The sequence below is a fragment of the Hippichthys cyanospilos genome, chromosome 5, assembly GCF_059441005.1.
Source record: "Hippichthys cyanospilos isolate Australia breed blue-spotted pipefish chromosome 5, RoL_Hcya_1.0, whole genome shotgun sequence".
NCBI lineage: Eukaryota > Metazoa > Chordata > Actinopteri > Syngnathiformes > Syngnathidae > Hippichthys > Hippichthys cyanospilos.
The window spans coordinates 18,202,218-18,221,909 of NC_142373.1; positions in this window are offsets into that span (position 1 = coordinate 18,202,218).

The window sequence follows — 19,692 nt, forward strand, 5'->3', positions numbered from 1 at the left end:
ACTCTCTTTCTGAAAATGGCTGATTTGAGCCCCTGCAGCCCTTAATCATCCAATCAGGGACAGGCCAATCTCCTCCCCACTGGGCCTATCAGAACCTTTCGCTCAGGTTCTACTGCTCCCGCGGCGATGGCAAACCAAGTTGTGTTCAGAGCGCCCTGCCACTCATTGTGTGCTGCATTCAAAGCTTTTTTTCCCCTTGCACTTCATTTTTTGTAGCTGTCGCAGGTTATCAGCCACAAGTCCAAAGTGCATATTGGCAGCATCCACAAAAGGTCACACATTTCCTCTTTAGTTCATTACTGCTTTCGTCACTCTTCATTCCACCTCTCAAATATAGCGTGAGTAATAACGATTCGCAGTTATTAGTCATCACTCGCTTTTTTTTTTTTTTTTTTGTAGCCGTGCTGCGTGATTATGCTGGAAACATTCGACTGGCAAGGATATTCTGTATGTCTCCATTGTATTTGAAGCGTAATCCATGCTGTGTCCAGCCCTTTGTGCTCTGATTGTCATCATTAGCATCAGACGAAGGAAATTACCCCTTCAATGAGATCTGTGATTTCTGAGGGTGTGAAAATGAAGATTCAATCAAATGTAATCACAATGGAATAATTGGGACTTTTATCTATTGTGAAATGTTATAATAGGAAATGCCCAAGTTATGGTTTGAAGTAAGATGGAGGTGATAGCATCTATTTTCATATTTAATACAACCTTACGCATTGGGAGTCATCGTGCACTTTATTTGACTTACGCTTGTTTGATTGCTGCTGAAATAATGAATGATACTCCTCTGCTTGGTTGAGAACTTTGGTAACGAAAATGAGGTGATGATTTCACCACAAATCAGTGGCATCTGATTTTCCATGCCAATGTGCTCGAGTAATTCCAGTAACTTGATTCAAAAAATGCTCAAAGCATTTTTTTCTTCTTCCATCCGGAGAAAATGTGAGGAAAATTGCAGAAACACTTGTCAATGCTCTTCATGGCAGTAAAACATGCCGGAATCGCTGTGAGAAGGCAAACTTCAAAATAAACTTTAGCTTACCAAATATTATATGGCTCTGAGTGCCTTGAAACTGTTTCCAGGAGAAAAAAAAAATCTTTAGCCATGCCCCATAGAGAGGGCATGGCTTAAGTCTGGAAAAAAATGTCCGCACATCCATCCATTGATTTTCTAGAGTCGCTTATCCTCACAAGGGTCGTAGGCTTGCTGGTGCCTAACCCAGTTGACTTCGGGCAGTAGGCGGGGACACCCTGAACTGGTGGATTGAATAACAACACCTGCGATGCCTTAAGGCTTAAGGCTTAAGGCTTAAGCTTTGGTAGGTTCAGAAATTGTCGGAATGCGTAATCAAAACCTGGTTTTTATTCGAATTATGATTGACAGCTTCCTAGAAGTGACGTATTCAAAGTTAACAAAAAGAATTTTAACAGAATGTACGTCTAAAATTTTTTTTCAGTGGGGGGGGGGGGGGTGATTTGAGATACAAGCGATATGTACCTGTAGCTCAAAGCGCCATTTCAGAGTACAGTTCAACACCGAGGAAGTGCGCGCGTCTCCATAGTAGCCGAGGGTAATGGCGTTGTGACGCAGGCTCCGATAGGTGGACCCAGACAGACAAATGGAAAACGAAAGTTTGCCTTTCACAGTAGCAAAGTGCACCATGGCGGTCGAGGGTAAGCCGGCAGAAATGCGTCTTTTGTTCAGGCCATTATTGGCATGTGTTCATTTGGCACCCTGAAAACAGACGCGGCATGTGAAAGGGCCAAGAGAAAAACAAGCGTGTGCTTTTAGAACTGTAGTGGGAATGGGAAGAAGGGCAGGTGGAATTAGCTTTCTATCTGTCTCCGTGGCGGTGAAAGGGGGACGTAATTAGAGAAAAAGCAATCTCCCTTCCATATCCATCTGTGTCTTTCTCGACCTGTACTCTCACTCAGCCCTCATCTCCATCACTTTCTCGCTTCCATCTGGCTGTTTTTGGCCATTTGATTTTCTCCTTTTGATGCTCCATAATGGATACATTCAGAATCCTCATCCCCGTCCTCCTCTTCTCTTCCATTATCCCCCTTTTGTCATCGGCTCTTTCCCTCCTCCTCCTCCGGCTCCTTCCCGCCTGCCCTTCTCCTCACTTTTCCACCCCGCTCTCATTGCCCCAAGTGGGCCTCCACGCTGCGCTCCCGGCCATCGGTAATGGATCGTGGCCTCGGCTGACGGCGGACCGCGGTCGCGGCGCAGATGAAATATTAGGGGGTGGCGAGATTCTGTAAATGATTGGCTTACGAAGGCGGAGCGGGCTCCTTGGTGGCCCCGGCGCAAGCTCATCGGGGCTCGGCCTCTTCTTGCTATTATCTTGCCGTGGGTGACCCGCACTTTTTGTGTTGGTAAATCATACTGTCGCCATTCTCTAGTTCTATCACTTAGTCATCAACACCAATCTATTTTCCCCACTGTTGAACTGAAAAGAAGAAAAACAACTCTCACCTTCCACTGTGTCCCTCTCAATCCGATGCTCTCCTTCGTTGATGGGATTTGATAATGAGCCCCGTGACTTGCTCTATTTCATACCCACTTTTCTGTCTTCCGTCACCCACGTCTTCCTCTTATCTGCCTCTCTTTATGGTAGCAGGTTGATAATGGGGATCAGAGTGTGTGTCTTTTCCATTAAAGCTCCGGGTTCATAAACCAAATCGCAAATCAAACAAAAGTGCGGCGCTCGGGCATGAAGGACTCCGCGTTACACCGAGCGGGCCCTCCCAGTGCCTTGTAAGTAATGTCTGCTTGAAATTAGAGAGGGAAACATCCAAATGGCATTTCAGAACAAACACACGGAGAACACAAATAGCTCTAATGGGAGCCGATGGATTCGTTTGTACATGATGCGCTTTAGGAGGTAAGCGTTAGAGAGCAAAATATATGAACTATACGAAGGCTTCGGTGATGTGCATGATTTTAGCTTCGAGCTAGTTTGTAATGCTGCCAACCGATATTTCTTTTCTCATTGTCATTTTCTCTTCTTTGTGGGTGTATACGTGGCAAACTAATCCTTGTTCGTATGTAGCAGGATGGGTCAGCGTCCTCCTCAAGATCCTTGCTCGGACTTGCTTGAATCAGTTCTTACACTTTGGGCCTATTTTCATGCAGGGTGCAAGTCTAGTGCAAAGCAGTCTGCAGTTTCCTGTATTTTGCGCATGGTAGAATTGAGCGCTGCCGTGGTGGCACGGAACAAGTCCAGTCCAGGCTAAACTTGGCGTTAGCTCTCATTTGGAAGAAAAAACAGAGCATGCAGAGCACAGGAGGAGTTTGATGTGGCAGAAGTAGAAAGAGACACCGACCTGGACGTGTTTTTCGTACCAATATGTGTTGTTATTATGACTTTAGTTTTTGCAACAGTGTAGCATTCTGAAGCTCACATAGAGCTCACCGATGAGCGACCATGATTCCCCAAATATATGTTGCACCTATGTATAAGGCGCACCCTTACTTTTGAGGTCAAATTTGGGTATTTTCTATGTTACCGTGTATAAGAGGCAGCAGTACTTTGGCAACAATGTAAAGACTATAGCACAACAGAATACATCTCATTTTCCTAAACTCTTCATATTTTATTGAGTTCATATTTGTGAATTATATATTTGTTGTGGGTTAAGTGAAGTGTGTTTCAGATTACCCACATTGTGAGCAGTTGGTGAACATAGCATCAGTGCTGCGCTCAAAGCTGTTTATCCTTCTTCTCGCGATGCAGCTCGAGTTCATTTTGCCAAAAATACCCAAAGTTGTGCCGCATCCGTGTTCCACCAAGTTTATGTTTGTGTTTATATGCTAAAAGACTGTAATTATTAAATGTCAAATGGAATTCCTTTCTGTGTTCTGAAACCAAAGCAATCGGCTGCGTATCTTACAACTTTTAATTGAATCAGATGGTGACATCAAAACCTTGATGATCCTCTCCGTATTAGTAACATTCCTGTGTGCAAACAAAGATGGACTCGGATCTTGGTTCAATCCGCTTGCTTCTTTTATTGAAAATAATACTGTAACAACCTCAGCTAACATTAGCTGCTGTTAGCTGCAACAGGCACTTACTACTTAATTGACTTTCGGCCTCTAGCTCATTTTCGGTAATTATTGTCAGTAAGAATACGGCCGGTATAAAAATGCACATCTGCGCTTTCTCAAATGGTGTGGAAAAAGATAAAATGATATGTTACCTTTTACAAGGACGCACCCAGACATTTTGGCCTTCGTATCATTTGAATCAGATGTGCTGCAGAGAAAGATTGGAAAAACATGTTGGACACTGGTCATTGTGGATAGGAGTGTCACGGTTCAGGACTAAGATGGTATGGACCCTCTTTATAAAATTCAAAAAACAGCTTGGAGATGGCCTTCAAAGTGTTCTTGTGAATGTAAGAAGATGAATTCAACAAATGGTTTTGAGCGCCTACAGACCAGCTACCTCAACTTTCCCTTGCTGGAAGGTAAGGGAAGGTAGCGATGCGGAATGGGTGATTTTAGTCACCCCGGGCTTCAGGCACAGTACCAGAGGCGTAAAAGGGGCCGAACCGCGACCACGGAGTGTCAAGTTTAACACCCGAGTCGCACTGTCACATGCCCCTTTGTGTTGAAAGTGACGGTAGCTGTCGCGCTGACAGCTACAATTGATTATTTCATTGCACCAAGCCACATGGGCTGCGTGACACGGTAATATCCCGCTTCGGTGAGTTCTGTCTGAAAGGGACAGGCGAATAAATCCCGGTTCTACTGTCACGACTCTGATGCGCCACTTTACCGGGTAGCCGGTGTGAAAGCAGTTTTGGATGAAGATGAATACCCCTCAGCTATTAATATCCACCCTAATAGAGGCCGTGCCTCAATTAGCTGCTGGGTGTGTTAGCTTCTTGAACAAAAACACCTCTCCAAATAGATGTCCCGGGAGAGAATATCAAGAACGTCTTACAAAGAAGCTAAGTATCCAGTTACAATGGCTTTTTTGGCTCTATTGGCAATGACTAACCTAGCAATACTATTTATCGTATTTTCCGCACTGTAAGGTGCACCAGATTACAAGACGCAATGAATGCCCTATTTCAAAACTGTTTTCATATACTGTATAATGTGCACCACATTATAAGGCGGATAGAATAGAAGCTACAATAGTAGCTGGGCTTGTGTTATGCTTCCACTAGGCAATGTCAATAAAACCATTAGAAGTCAGTCAATCTTGATTAATAGACAATCAGAAATGAAGAAAAAACAATATTTGTGGTACGTGAAGAAAGGGGGGAAAAAGGTGATTAGGTACACCTTATAATGCGGAAAATATGGTATAAGCTTTTGGCTCAGTTTATTAAAAATAGTTGTTCATATCTAATAATACCAAGGACACCCAAGAGGGTTCAGTTCACAAGCGACGATTATCCTTTGATGAATTAAACAATATCCATCCACCTTAACGGGTACTCGGTTTATGACAGATTTCTGTCCCCACGGTGGTCACGTGACCCCCATTTGTACACGAGTCGGAACGATCACGATTCAACCCGTTTCCGATGTTTCCCTGATTCAGATCATTAGCTCATCAGCATGCTCCGCAGAATCCCTTAACGAACCTGATCATTTCAATCAGGTGTGCTTGTTGAAGAGAAACATAGAAAACGGGCTGGATCATGGCTCTCGAGGACCGGACTGAGTAACCCCTGCACTAGAGTAATTTTGATTTTTGGCCCATCCTTTAATCTTTACGTTAAACATTTCACATCAAAGAGAAAGTATAGAAAGAAAGCAATAGGGAAGCTGAAATTTCACCTAGACGGTTGCAACATGCTTTCCTCCAAAAAGCCTTTTTTTTCCACAAATCCATTAGTTATAAGTTGGCGTTTAACTAGTACTCAATACTGAATATAATATTAATTGTAAATTATCCCTTTGTTTTGCTTCCCTATAAAATAGTGTGCAGCAGTTAATTATCCAGGACACTGTGCTTTGCATAATTGAGCAATAATTAAGCAATTGTGGTTTTACATAAATGGACCTCATTGCCACTGCTGCTGCCTGTGTCTTGCAGATACATGTTGAGCTTTAGTGCAGGCAAAGCTGTTATTTCCTCATTTCAGGATTTTGTGTTTAGAGTCATTTTAGGTCATGGACATTAAGTGTATACTAAAATTATTTATAGCGTTTGAAATGGAAGTTAGTGGTCGGTTAGGTTTGGTATATTGCGGACATTAAATAGTCATTTGTAAAATGTTACCATTCACAATGGCAGGGACACAGTCGGTAAATCCCTGCAAATGTCAAGAAAAGACATTTCCATTAAATTCTTACTAAAGAGCACCAACTTCTAAACGCTTAACTGTTTGACACATATTATAAACTCTTTATTTATGTATTATTTCCAACAACTTTCAAAGAAAAAGGAGAAATTCTAAATCAAAACAATGGAATGTTATCGCTTGAAATATTGACAAATATGGTACTCATTGAATGGGTGCATTTGGAAATATGACCCCCTTAATGTTTTCCCATGCTAACTATAAAACGAATCCTATATCATTGCACATTTTACAATAACTTTGAATCTTTGAATTGGCTTGAGTTAAAATTATATATACTGTACAGTATATATATATATATATATATATATATATATATATATATATATATATATATATATATATATATATATATATATATATATATATATATATATATATAGCACACCTAAAATCCATACAAAATAAATACTTGTAACAGAGGGTTCAAAACTACCAAAGTTATGTTGTTTCCCAACTAAGTTGACACTACTGCATCGTCATCATTTTACCTAGCAAACACTGCAGCGTTAATCGCTGTATAAATCAGTCATGTATCTTTCAAACTGCCTGAAAGATCATTTCTATGCAAATGAATGCATCGCTGCATCATATTTTGTCTGTAGCTGGAATCCAAACATGGTTTATCATGGTTAGAGTCATCACGCTATGACTAGTGAGCTTTGTTTATGAGATGTTGTTTGTGTCTGCTGCCACATTGTTGCAGATTCAGCGAAGTACTAACATTATGTTATATGCGTGTTTAAGTTCTTGTTTTGCAAAATCTGCTTTGCTTGAAGTTGTCGAATGAGGATAGACAAAAAAATCTGAAAAATCTTTGCAATGCAAATGTTGTGGTTGATTTTAATTTCTGGCATCGCTTTCTTTTTAAAAAGGATTTCCGTTTAGAAATATTGAAAGATTCATATTTACGAATGTCGGCTCACATTTTTTCCTCGGAAATTCCCCCAAATTCCTCAAAAATCAGTCTTCGGGAAGGAAAATCCTGCCCCGTGCGCCAAGGGAATCTCTCAGGATAATGTTTTGTAGATATCAATCGATGCCTTTGCTGTATATGATCGTAAGAGATGAAAGTAATCAAAAATATCAAATTAAATTTACCTCGATTTGGTAGTGTAAAATGTTCTATTTTCCATCATACCGTCGGTCTCCAAAATATAGGCCAGGGGCCATGGTTGGCCCTCAGTTCATTTTAAAGCGGCCAATGGTATATTCTAAAAATAATATTTCCTTCTTCTAAGTTTGTTTTACATGCTTCAGAGCTTTTTTGCATATGAGAATATGCAATAAAACTTTTAACATTTCTGCCACTGAAGCGACTGGCTACCTCCACATTAGTCTCTTTGTTCAAGTATTTTGTGCTTTAGTAAAATGAATGATGATGAACAATTCAAGTGGCCCTTACACGCTTTGATTTTTCTAAAAAAGTTTAGACACTTATGCATTATAAGTAGGCGGAGTACACTTTTGACTTGATGGTGCCTTCGACAGGAAGTGAGGAATCAGGGTCAAAGGTGTCAGAAAGGATCCCTCAGACAAACTCAGTATCAGTCATGCACTTTATTCTATTTCTGCCTGGTTCTAGATTGCTTTCTTTTGGTTCATCCGTCATTCTCTGTCTTTCACGTCCCCGCTCGCCTTCTACTTCCTGTCCCCAGTGTTCATTGCCACACTGAGTTTTCACAGTAATTTAAGCATGAATCTTTAATTAGCAGCAGCTGTTGTTCTTCTGGGTGTGTTGTTTTGCTGTATGCAAGCGTGCATTTGTGTATATGTGGTGTGTGTGTGTGTTTGTGATGCTAACTATTCTTAAGGGCTCGCTGTCACTTCAATCCCAGCTTGCGCTTAATGAATACACGTGCCGAAGATGTGCATGCGTGCACGCCGCACACAACCGCGAAGGTTAGCAACAATTGCACGCACTTGCACTTATTAGCAGGCATTACGACGTATGTACACGAATGAGCACCATAACTTGCATCTTTCACTCACCACACTGAATGCATACATTACATACGGAGAATTTTTAACTTCTTTGGCTTTTTCAGTGTTTCCCTCGCATTCCCGTTTTTCTTTCTTTTGTCCTCAATTGCTCAGCTGTTAGCTGTGAATTATGTATTATTTCCTTATGGAGTGTGAAAAGCTTAGCTCGGGGCTATCGTTCCTCAGTAAACGGCCATTAGTTGTGTCTTTGCTCCATTTACAGTTTGATGACTGATCAGGATCTGCTCACAGCCATAAAACTTGTATTTGCGGAAAATAGCACAAAGAACTGACCCTGTTTTGATACCAGTATGATACAAAGAAGGTACAATAGATTTAGAGTATGTTTAACACATACATACATCTGATGTCACATTCTGTAGTCTGCAATTAGCCTTTGGTGTACTGAAGCAAATATATGTACTGTAGTAAGCTCTCAAATATGTAAAGTATAAATATGTTTCACATTTAAAACATTCTGGTACTCACATGCACATGCATGGGGGGAAAACCGTACATTGGATCCAAAGATTCAAAGTGTTTACAGTCATGTGCACAGTGCAGAAACAGGATTTTCCGTACTATGAAATTCTTACTTTTCTTTCCGCACGAATGTCAAGTTAAGAAAAAAAAAGGTATAAACAACACATAAGAGGCAGAGCACAAGAATGAACCATAGGTGGATAGGTTATGTACAGATTCCTACTGTGCAGGTCTGCATGGTTGTTAAAAAAGTACATGTGTGCATGCTAGGTTAGCTACTGCTATTTACAAGTGGTGTGCAAGAGAAGGAGCAGCATAAATAGTGCAAAACAAAATCCCAAACTTATATATTGATTCCATTTACATGGCTGCCGATTTCACTTTTTGAGTGAGTGCAAGTCACCATTTCAGATTTTTTTTTCCATGATGGTTCATTTCAGTTGCTTTGGGTGATGTTGCTCAGTTCGTAGTGAGGCCTAAGGCTGAAGGATACGAAATTGCTATAGTGCTAAATATGCAGTGGCGTGTTATAGAAACTTTGCAAAGTTTGCTTCCTCATGCAGTGTCCTGGAAACGCTATCGATTGTTCGTGCCGATTTCTTTAAAATTCAGCGCATGTCAGTAAAATAGATGCCAATAGGCCACTGAAGCCGAGGTTTGTGGGCTGAGAATAACAATAGCTAAAGGGACATTCATAATACGGCGTCATTATCACACCTTTTACATTGTGGCTTGTTTTCACATGAGAGGTTAACCCAGTTTTTTTTTTTCGTCCCCTTTTTCACTCTTGTTTGTGTATATCTTTCTATCAATGTGTTTGTAGGTTTAATTTAAAGAAAATGACCCTGGGCTAATGAAGAGAAAAGCGGAGGAGAAAATGTAGAACGCTTTGAAAAGGTCAGTGTGTGTGTGTGGGCGCGTGCATGTGATTTCACCCAGCGATCACACTTGAATGCCAAATAAAATAGATTTTTTCTTGTTTTACTTTGTATTGTTTAAAACCAGGCAAATCCTTCTTTTACGCACAGTTTCTCCTCCTTCCATCTTGTTTTCTCTTTCCCGCTCTCCTTTCTCCGAGCCCCGTGGTGCCCTGTGACCTCCTCAAACCCCGTCTTGCTGAAAATTCAATCTGAGCGCTGTGATGTATCCCTCCAATATCATAGCCCCCCATTACGGACTAAAATGTTCGCCAAACCCCCATTCTGCACATGCGCACGCACACACACGAAAGCAAGCAAAAAGAAAACATGACAGAGACGTTTTCTTTACAAAAGCCAGTCTGCAGAGGGATGTGATTGTGAGTGGATTCAGGGGCACAATAGTCTCAGGCCAATCATCTATAATTCATTTTTCCAAGGCATACAGTAATATCTCAACCTGCCTTCTATTTCATCAAAGTGAACAAAGAAATGGAATTTTATATGAGGGGAGACTATGAAAATATTGTTCCTAATAAATAAATCTGTGGCTTTTTATCTGAGGCTTACTGAGGTTTGGTTGAACAGTTATGAAGTTGGATATATAGGGAAAGAAACAGCTTCTTAGTTTCAATCAGAACTGAATGCTCCGTTTATTCATTTTTTTCTGATCCGCTTCATCGTTTTTTTTTTTTTTTTTCACTGATTTTGGTAAATATAATTTCCAATTTTAGAGCCTGTTACTTCAGTCAAACCATGTTTTTTGTGATGAATCTGTTTTAAATGATCTGACTTAAACTAATTTCAACAAAACTGAGGCAATAGTTTTCATAGGAAACATTATAATTTGAGATAATCCATTACAATAGGATAGTCCATTTAGGGGTGCTCAATGGGCTGTCCGATTGCAAAATTTATACCCTAATTTCTACCCTAATCCCCCAAATAAAAGACACTTTTTTCCCCAAAAATGAAGGCCAAAAGTAAGGGTGTGTCCTATAAACGGCAACTTCAAAATTGTATTTATTTTTTAAATTTAACACCATTCGAGTAACATTCTTGCTTACAATATTTAAGTAAACGGAATGAGCTAGAGAGCAAAATTCAGTTGGCTGTTAGCAGCCAACAGCAGTTTGTGTTAGCTGAGGTTGTTACGGCATAATTTTCAATAAAAGAAACGAGCAAACTGAACCAATGTTTGAGTCCATTCCTGTTTACACGCAGGACTATTACTTTAACTGTGAGATTATTGTTAAAATTATGATATCTCAATCTGATTCAGTTAAGAGTGCAGCGGTTAGAGAACACCGAAAGGTATTCCACTCAACTCCTTTACTAACTGTTGTCAACGTTACACGGGCACAGCATTCACTGACTTGTTCAATCACCTTTGCAAGTTTTGGAGTCATTTCTTCAATGTGTGTCAGTGTGTCAAGGCAATTGTATTTCTCTTTGTTGCTGAAGCTACAAGATAAAAATTGATGTACAATCTCAGTTGTGACATTTTAAAATCAGTATTCCGTGGAGTCTTTCATGATGCTTCAATCGAAAGAAAAAAAGCACACTAGACACTTTTCCTGGTCTGTAGCTTTCCTAAGACTCCACCATTTAGCTGACATAAAAATGCCATTGCGATGCATGAATCACTTCAAGTGACGATTCTCGTTCTAGAGGTGCTGCAATTGTCTTGTCTGAACTCCTCACCCTAATTCTATGACCAAGACTAGATCACATTCTTCTGGTCATTACCCAAAGTTCCCAAGCATAGGTGAAAGTGTAATATTCATAAAATGAGAGCCTTGCCTCGCAGCCCCATTTTTATTTTCACAGAGCTATTCATTCCCCGATTGCTACCAATGCTGGCCTCATCCCATTCCGTCCTCCAATTTTCACTCATGGAGACACACTCCAAGATAGCTCCATCTGATGGGACTTCCGTGAACTTCCACCTGGATTTAAACCCCCGCTGTTGTGGCAGAGATCCACAACCTCTGACTTGCAAGTGTTGACATTCATCCCGATTGGTTCACATTGGTCCGACGTGTGCCCCTCGCGGTGCTTGTTGGAGGTCACAATCTGATGAGGCCAGCGAAAGCAAAACTCATCTGCATAGAGCAGAGGCCACAAGCCTCCAAACTGGACCCTTGCCAGCACCTGATGGCACTTTAAGACTTTGCATTAAACAACAAGTCTATCTATCTATCTATCTATCTATCTATCTATCTATCTATCTATCTATCTATCTATCTATCTATCTATCTATCTATCTATCTATCTATCTATCTATCTATCTATCTATCTATCTATCTATCTATCTATCTATTTTCCGTCCGTCCATCTGCAAAATCTGACAGAAATGCTACACTAAAAAGTCACAGGAAATGAGTCAGTGACTCTCAAACATAGCAGTTATGAGCGATAATGCCTTGGCATAAAATTCAAAAAGTGGATCTTTGTCACAGCCGAGTCAGTATTAACAATGTCTTTTTTATGCGCGGTCATTGGATTCATTGTCGATGTTAATGCAGCGAAGAAACACTTAAAATGGGTGTGTGGATACTGAAGTAGTGAAATACTGCAAATACAAATTGGATTGTGCAAAGGTTTATCCAGGTCTTGAGGACCAATTGGTGTGAAGGACCCTCTATCTCTATTATTTTTCTTTGTGGTGAATAAATCATTTTTTGGGGCGCCTTAAACTGCCCAAAAACGCCTGACAAGAAAAGTGAAAAATATTAGAAACTAATAAAAAAAAATAACACAGGCTTGAAAATGTGAAACAGATTACTTGGCATTTTTCTATTGACTGTGTGCAAATGTGGTATTCGTCAAGCATGATGAACCATTTGCATACAGGATGCACAAAATGAACGGTCTATTGTCGCTTATCTGACACGGCTTATGAGTTTGCAGACTTACGGTCGGTCGATACGGAGGAATCCATACCCTGTACCATATCACACTTATATTATTACCAGCTTATAGGAAGCAACGCATTGCATTCTCACAGATTCTTTGAACTGCTTAGGGATTAATCCAAAGAAAGAGTCAGTGTCAATCTCTGCTATTCTGCACAATGATAATGTTAAAATGAATAAAACAGGCCAAGATGATGGTGTGTTTAACATAACAAAGGGGTTTTGCTTTCCATTGCTTCTCCTGCTCTGGAAAACCTTGACTTCATTCAGGCTGCAGTCAGCGGTAGTCAGTCTGCTATAAGCTCGTCTTTTATTATTTGCCTTGTTCTTTAAGCTGCTCTGGGTTTCGCTCTATTCCTTAACCCTCGCAGCGTATTTTCGGTCTCCTCTATGCTCTCTATTTCCATGTTGGATTTCCTTTCTTACACTATTTCTTATCTCTCCGAGTCTGCTGGTCCTCTCAGGATTGGGTTTTGCAACTACTCAAATATTTTATTGCGACTTGTTAGGAGGTGTGATGATACCGTATAGCAGGGGTGTGAAACTCATTTCAGCTTGCGGACTGCAGGAAAAGCTATTCCCCGTTGGGCTGGACCAATACATATAGTTATGTAACTTTAAAACAACAAATTCAGATGTATTATTCTTCTTTTATACGGTCCAAAGCGCAACATCATGATTAATCATAAAACATAATCGTTCCTATTCACCATAAAACATTTCCAGTTTTGTCATATATTGAAAACAATCAACTCATTTTTTTATACTTCACATTACAAAATCATCTCGCGGGCTGGATTAAACTCATTCCTGGGCCAGAACCGGCCCCCGGGCCGTATGTTTGACACCGCTGCCGTATACTGTACTGCCTGTTGAGAACCGATAGAAAGATGAATGTTGTGATTGTTGTCGGGTTTGGCTTAAAAGTGTAGTATATTTTTGAAGGAATAAGTACTTTTCAAAATAAAAAAAAGGTGTTCACAATCACCGTTACTTTTGTTTTGTGTTTTAAGAATGACCACATGGCATACGATTGAATCCAAAGTAATTCATGAAAAAAAACAAAAAAGTTATAGGTAAGCCACCTTGAGCATCCTTTCATATATTTTTTTATGGTTGTGGAGAACTTTAGCCTAACTTTAGCCGAAAGGCATTGTTTTGGTTGCTTTTGGGATTTTCTGTTCTTTTCTATTCTGGATTTTTGTTGGGTTTGGATTTGTCTTCTCACATTCTGGGTTGTTTGATCTTTTGTACATGTTCATGTTTCAGTTTCCCTTGTCAGTGACTTGTTAGTGTGATTGCATTCACCTGTCCGTGTTAACATGCTTCCCTTGTGTTGGCCAATCAGCTCCCTGTTTCAATTGTGTCTTGCCTAGGTGTTCCTTGTTATCACAGCAGTTTTGAGTGTATTTACTTTCCTGTTTCGTGTCGTTGTTGATGTTGCTGTAAGTTCCTTGTTGTTAGTCATATTCCTGTGTTTTTCTGATTTTTGAGTTAAGTTTTTAGTAGTAAGTTTATTTCCGAATATTTTGTACTTTGTATGCAGTCTTCACTATTCAACCTCGTTTTGTTTTTTGTCATCTTCATTATTAATGACCACTTCTGAGCGCAATAAAACAGACTACTGCGAAAAAAGACAACAAAAGAGCAAAATTATTCTCCGAAATTATGGCAATAGATCCACATCTGTGCTTGTGTTGGCTGGGGCTTCACAGTGCAAGAATTGAGTGGGTGTTGGTTTTCCATTAATGAATTTACATGAGGTAATAGGGCCTGCTTGCCAGACGGAATGTAATTCCCATTTTCCGAATGTGATCGGTAACGAGTCTGACCTCTGACAAGCGGACCGTTCAGAGACGCACGGAGAAAAAGAGAGCGTGACTGACCTCCGAAGAAAAAAAGAATGATCTCTTACTAAATTTCAGAAACATTAATTTACAGAGGCTTTCATGAGAAAAGAGCGATGGGGAAAAGATTAAATAGTTTCATGCATTGATAATATCCCATATTTTGTATGAGAGCGAAAAAGGACGGACCCAAGGGGTGAGCTCAACATCTTTTCTAAGGGCTGGTATTCTTAATTTCACAGACCCTCATTTACAGGCATTTTCATAGAAAAGAGGAGGGATTAAATTGCTCCATGCATTGAAAATGTCACAATTTCTGTAAAAGAGAGAGGAAGGAGATAGAGGGCATGAACTTGGCGCTCTTTCAGTCTGCAATTCTGCTTTTTTCGCTTCATTGTAAGACTGCTTCCAAAGCCGTTGCTCTGTTCATAAGCTCACATTCAATTTTCACCCCGCTGAAAAGGAAAATATAACATACTATATTGATTTGTGGTGACATTTAGGGGTTTTGCTTGCATCAACATATCACACAATAAATGAATGTATTTTGCCCGGGTAACTAAAGCGCAGTGTAGCTTACTTGTCTGAGCTGTAGGAGCCAGTTGTTGTCCAAAACAACACTTTAATCAATCAATCACATTGTGCTGTATGACGTGCGTCTCCATTACAGGCAACACGGGCCGCGTTGTTTATTTTAAATCAGTTCCACCGATGCCCTTCAGTGCTGATTTGGCACAGGGTTGAAATGAGCCTACAACATATCCAGACCAGTTTGATAGATGGTAACAACACTGTGGGGCTGTGTATGTGCACGAGTATGCGCTCGTGTCATCGTTCAGTGAAACGTACTCAAAGTGAAGAAGGAATCTTCTTGTGTTAGTTTGGGTGTTAAGTTGGACTCAATCTGCATTTACTATTTGTTTACCATTTAAGTAACAAATCTCGAGTCAACTCGGATAGGAGAGTAATTGTACTTTGACTGAAAAAGAAGTCACAGTCCAATAAATGGGAAAATGCGATTTGGTCATTTGGGCCGCATTTTTGGTATTTATATATCCTATGGAAAATTTTAAATGAATATCAATTATTAAATAAATGACAAAAATAATAAATACATCTCAAAATTGGTCTAAAATGTGATTTTTCCGATGAAAACAGCAAATTTGAATCAGCGTAGTTTGCTAAAATGTGATCAGTGTGAACGGCGTGCAGAGCCATTTACCTCTATCATGCCAGCCCACACATGCTCGCACATCATGTAAAAAGAGCTCGACGGGCTAACAAATACCTGTAGCATTGTGTTGTGCTGTTGTGTTTCTGTGATGAACAAAATGTTTAGCGATGTTGACAGAATAGCACACTCACTTGAATGTATTCTTTATCCTCTGTGGAGAACAACTGATATACTACACCTTACTGATCTTTTAAAGTATATTATTGTGGCTTACTGAGCACAAAAAAAGTGTCTTTATAGACAGTATTTGCATGTATCTCTTATACTACCTGGTCTACACATCTGTAGTTTTGTTTCTTCATCACAAAAGCAGGTGTCACAGTTGAATACAGAGATCATCCCAGAAAAAATGATGGAACACATACATGCAAACACTCATGCTGGGTGCCCATTAAGTTTCCGGAGCCGTCGGATGTATTCCCTGCCTGTTATACACACGTAATTAGCTTTCAAAGTACTGCTCTGTGAATAGTATCAATTATTTTCTTTCACTTCATTTTCCTCCTTGGAGTCAGGTGGATTTATTCCCATTTTCTGATATGACAGTGTGTTAATTGAGCCATTAGCTGGAGGTGTCAATGAGAGAAAGAGACACAAAAACTCTTTGCTTAGGTTCACAAGTGTGTGCATCTGCTCCTTCAAAGGTGTTTTGTATTTCATTCAGATAGCACCTGTTAATTAATAACAGCCTGATAGTTCCACGTGCTTTTCTCCCTTCCAAAATAACTTTCATGGTGTTTGTAACGACGCGAAATGCTGATTGTTAATTTTGCAGATTGTTAAGAGGTGATATCAAAGTGTGTTAAAGTTCATCTGGAAATAAATCTTTGTAGCTGTGGCTCCACCACCCTTCATGCCAATTAATTAAGAACAACACTGTAGCAATGAGCACATTTTTTACATTGCCAAATGTAACTTATCCCGCAACAATTTGAACAGCATTGAAGAACAGCTCGTTCCAAAAATTACTGCATTACGTCTCACATATTGTGTGCATTAAAATAATTTTCGTGATCATGAATGGAAAAGAGGGACGAAATATAACATGAAACTACAAAGTTAGGTTTTGCATGTTCTTGAGATACGAGTGATCCGACTAACATGTTTTTGAGATATTAGCAGTCAGCATTTGTTTTTTTTCTTTGACTTGCTGACAAAAAATTGAGAAAAAAGTGATCAGTGTGACAGTAAACTATCACTTTATACAAGCAGTAGTTTGGCGTAAACAATTCTTTAAAAAAGTGAAAAAGCAGCAACCTGTTTAATGCTACTCCAGTGGCAAAATAGGAGCTACATAAGTAAAAAAACAAAAAACAAAACATATAGTGTATTTAAAACAAAAATAACAGCCTTGCCTGAGAGGTGGGCAAGCTTCATCCTAGCACATAACAGGAAATTGCATAGCGGGGCTTACGAATTGCATCTATGTGTTGTTTTATAAGCTTCAAGCAACTGATAGTTAAACTCAAATGGTGCAGCAACACACGTTGACAATTTAACAGTACTTACTTGCATATTTCATCCATTCTCTGTGAAAAAAAAAATTACAGACACTTACAGTTGTAGTGACTTTTATTTTTTTCCTTTGTATCTGCATGAAATGTATTCTAATTAAATTAATTCGATTAAAAGCGACTCTGATGGCTCAATCATTGATGCATAAACTGAAATTCTTTACCTTCTACTTAATTATGATAGTATATGTTTTAATCAAATACATTAAGCACTACTGTATTTTTTGTTGCTTCAGTTAGCATGAGAGCCCCCAAATATGAACAGCCTAGTAGTTCGTGCATTTATGGCAGTGGCGATTCTGGAGTGTGACTGATCAAATCTCCCTGCTGAGATGGTATCGATCCGTCTATTTCTGTGACCGACACATGGCCCCGCTCAACACCCGTCTGCAGGCTTTTGGAAAAATCTTTCGGGGACCTGTAATATATCGCCACACTAAGGCAGATTGTTTCAACTTAGTCGACTTGTTAACTGCCGGCAGAAAAATGGATATATTTCTTGTTTCGTGTCACGTGATCATACGTGCCATGAGATCGCCTGGGTGTACAAAATCTGCCTAATAAGGAGAGGCGCTATATAAAATGGATGGCTGGTTTTACAAGGTCCGTGAATTTACCATCCATGTGTTCAGTCCGCATCGGTCAATTTTCCGCTTTCCCACTGTGCATAGCATGTTCTTCCCGACACACTGATTCATTTGTCGAGGTCTTGATGGATCAGGCCCACCAGCGGGGAGCATTCACATTTGCTCGATACCGCTGACAATGGGACTTTTTCATGTGGAGAGGCAACGGCAAGGAAGAGAGGATGACTGACCATTTAGTTACGCTGAGTTTGAATCTATATGGAATGGTGCTCGTCATTAAAAAAAAAAAAGTTTCGTATCTTTATATATATATATATATATATATATATATATATATATATATATATATATATATATATATATATATATATATATATATATATATATATATATTACATTTCTTTTTATATTTACAATTGTCATAATAACAACATCAATAATAATAATAGGACATCATCAGTATAATCAGTCAATAAAAATATTTGCAACTGAAATTGGTGGTCATGATAATGTTTGAAAGAAATACAAAAAAAAAAAATAAAAAACAATGACACATAGTGAAACTTTCTTCAGTTCTTTTCAACGCTTCCAAATATTCAAATATTCTAAAATTAGCATTCAAGTGTACTCCTAATTTTAACCGAAGAAAGAGGTAAATTATGCATGTGTATTTTTCATGCCGTCTCCCCTGTGGTTCATTAGAAGCAATGGAATTCAATGACCCAGAAACTCAACCTAGTCCAAATCAATTAGTAGTAGACGTAAACATGCATACATTTGAGCTGCTAATTACAAAGGCGAACTCCGCCTCTCAAGGAGGGGTTTCATCTTTGAAGAGCCCGTCAAATTGTGTATGATGTTGTGCTAATGAGAATATTTTGGTTGGCTTCAATGGTTTAATGCTTGTGGGGTGACAGTATGAGATGATTAATATGAGACATGGGGTGTTATTTCAGAGGGATTTTCAAGGTTTTCATCACACAGATTCTAATGGAGGCCTCCTTATTTTGGCAGAAAAAATACCAGCAAAATCTTCACAATTCACACAAAAAACAAGTTTCGCTATTCAGAAATGACAAATGCTAGCTAATGCTAATCTGAGCATGTATCATAAATTGCAGGTTTGCTTACTTTGTGTGAAACCATTGGTGAAATCAACCACACACACACTCACTTAAAGTGAGATTATCAGAAGTAAAAAAAGAAAAAGTAACGTTAGATAATCCAGAATTTCTCGAGGGTGGAAGGTGGTCTCCAAGTGCCCTTCCTGCCCTGAATTTAAATGAAATGAGGAAAGCTGTTTTGATTGGCAAGCTGACTGACTGTTCCCTCCCACAACAGCGCAAACACCCACGATCTCTTGAATCTACAAGGCTTGTAGTTAGGTTCTTTCTGCACTGAATTTTAAGGATGTCAGGGGAGCCGTTTTGATTGGCAGGGAGTTGGCTGTGTTCCCTCCCACAACGGCCCAAACATTCACTGTCTACCTGTGCTAGTCTAGCAAAATACCAAAAGAACAAAACTCAATTTGTGCACACAGTTCGACTGTGCCTCAAAGTAACAAACGACAGACCAACAGTATCTCTTTGTGAAAAGATATGAAACGACCCTAAAGGTTTACAATGTTCTTTTTGTTAAGTTAATAGATTTTTTTTTGTTTATTAATCATCACTAAATAATACTGATTATCCCTTTAAACCAATCTTGAAACGTGGATATAGTTCCGAAAACTAGAAAATAAATTTTCTAAACTCACAATAACGAAAATTTAAATAACACTATACTGTTTACAGAATCAGAACTTGAACGCACCTGTGCCAATCGACTATACTGGGTCATGTAGCGGCTGGCGCTTTTGGTGTACTGTCTCTTT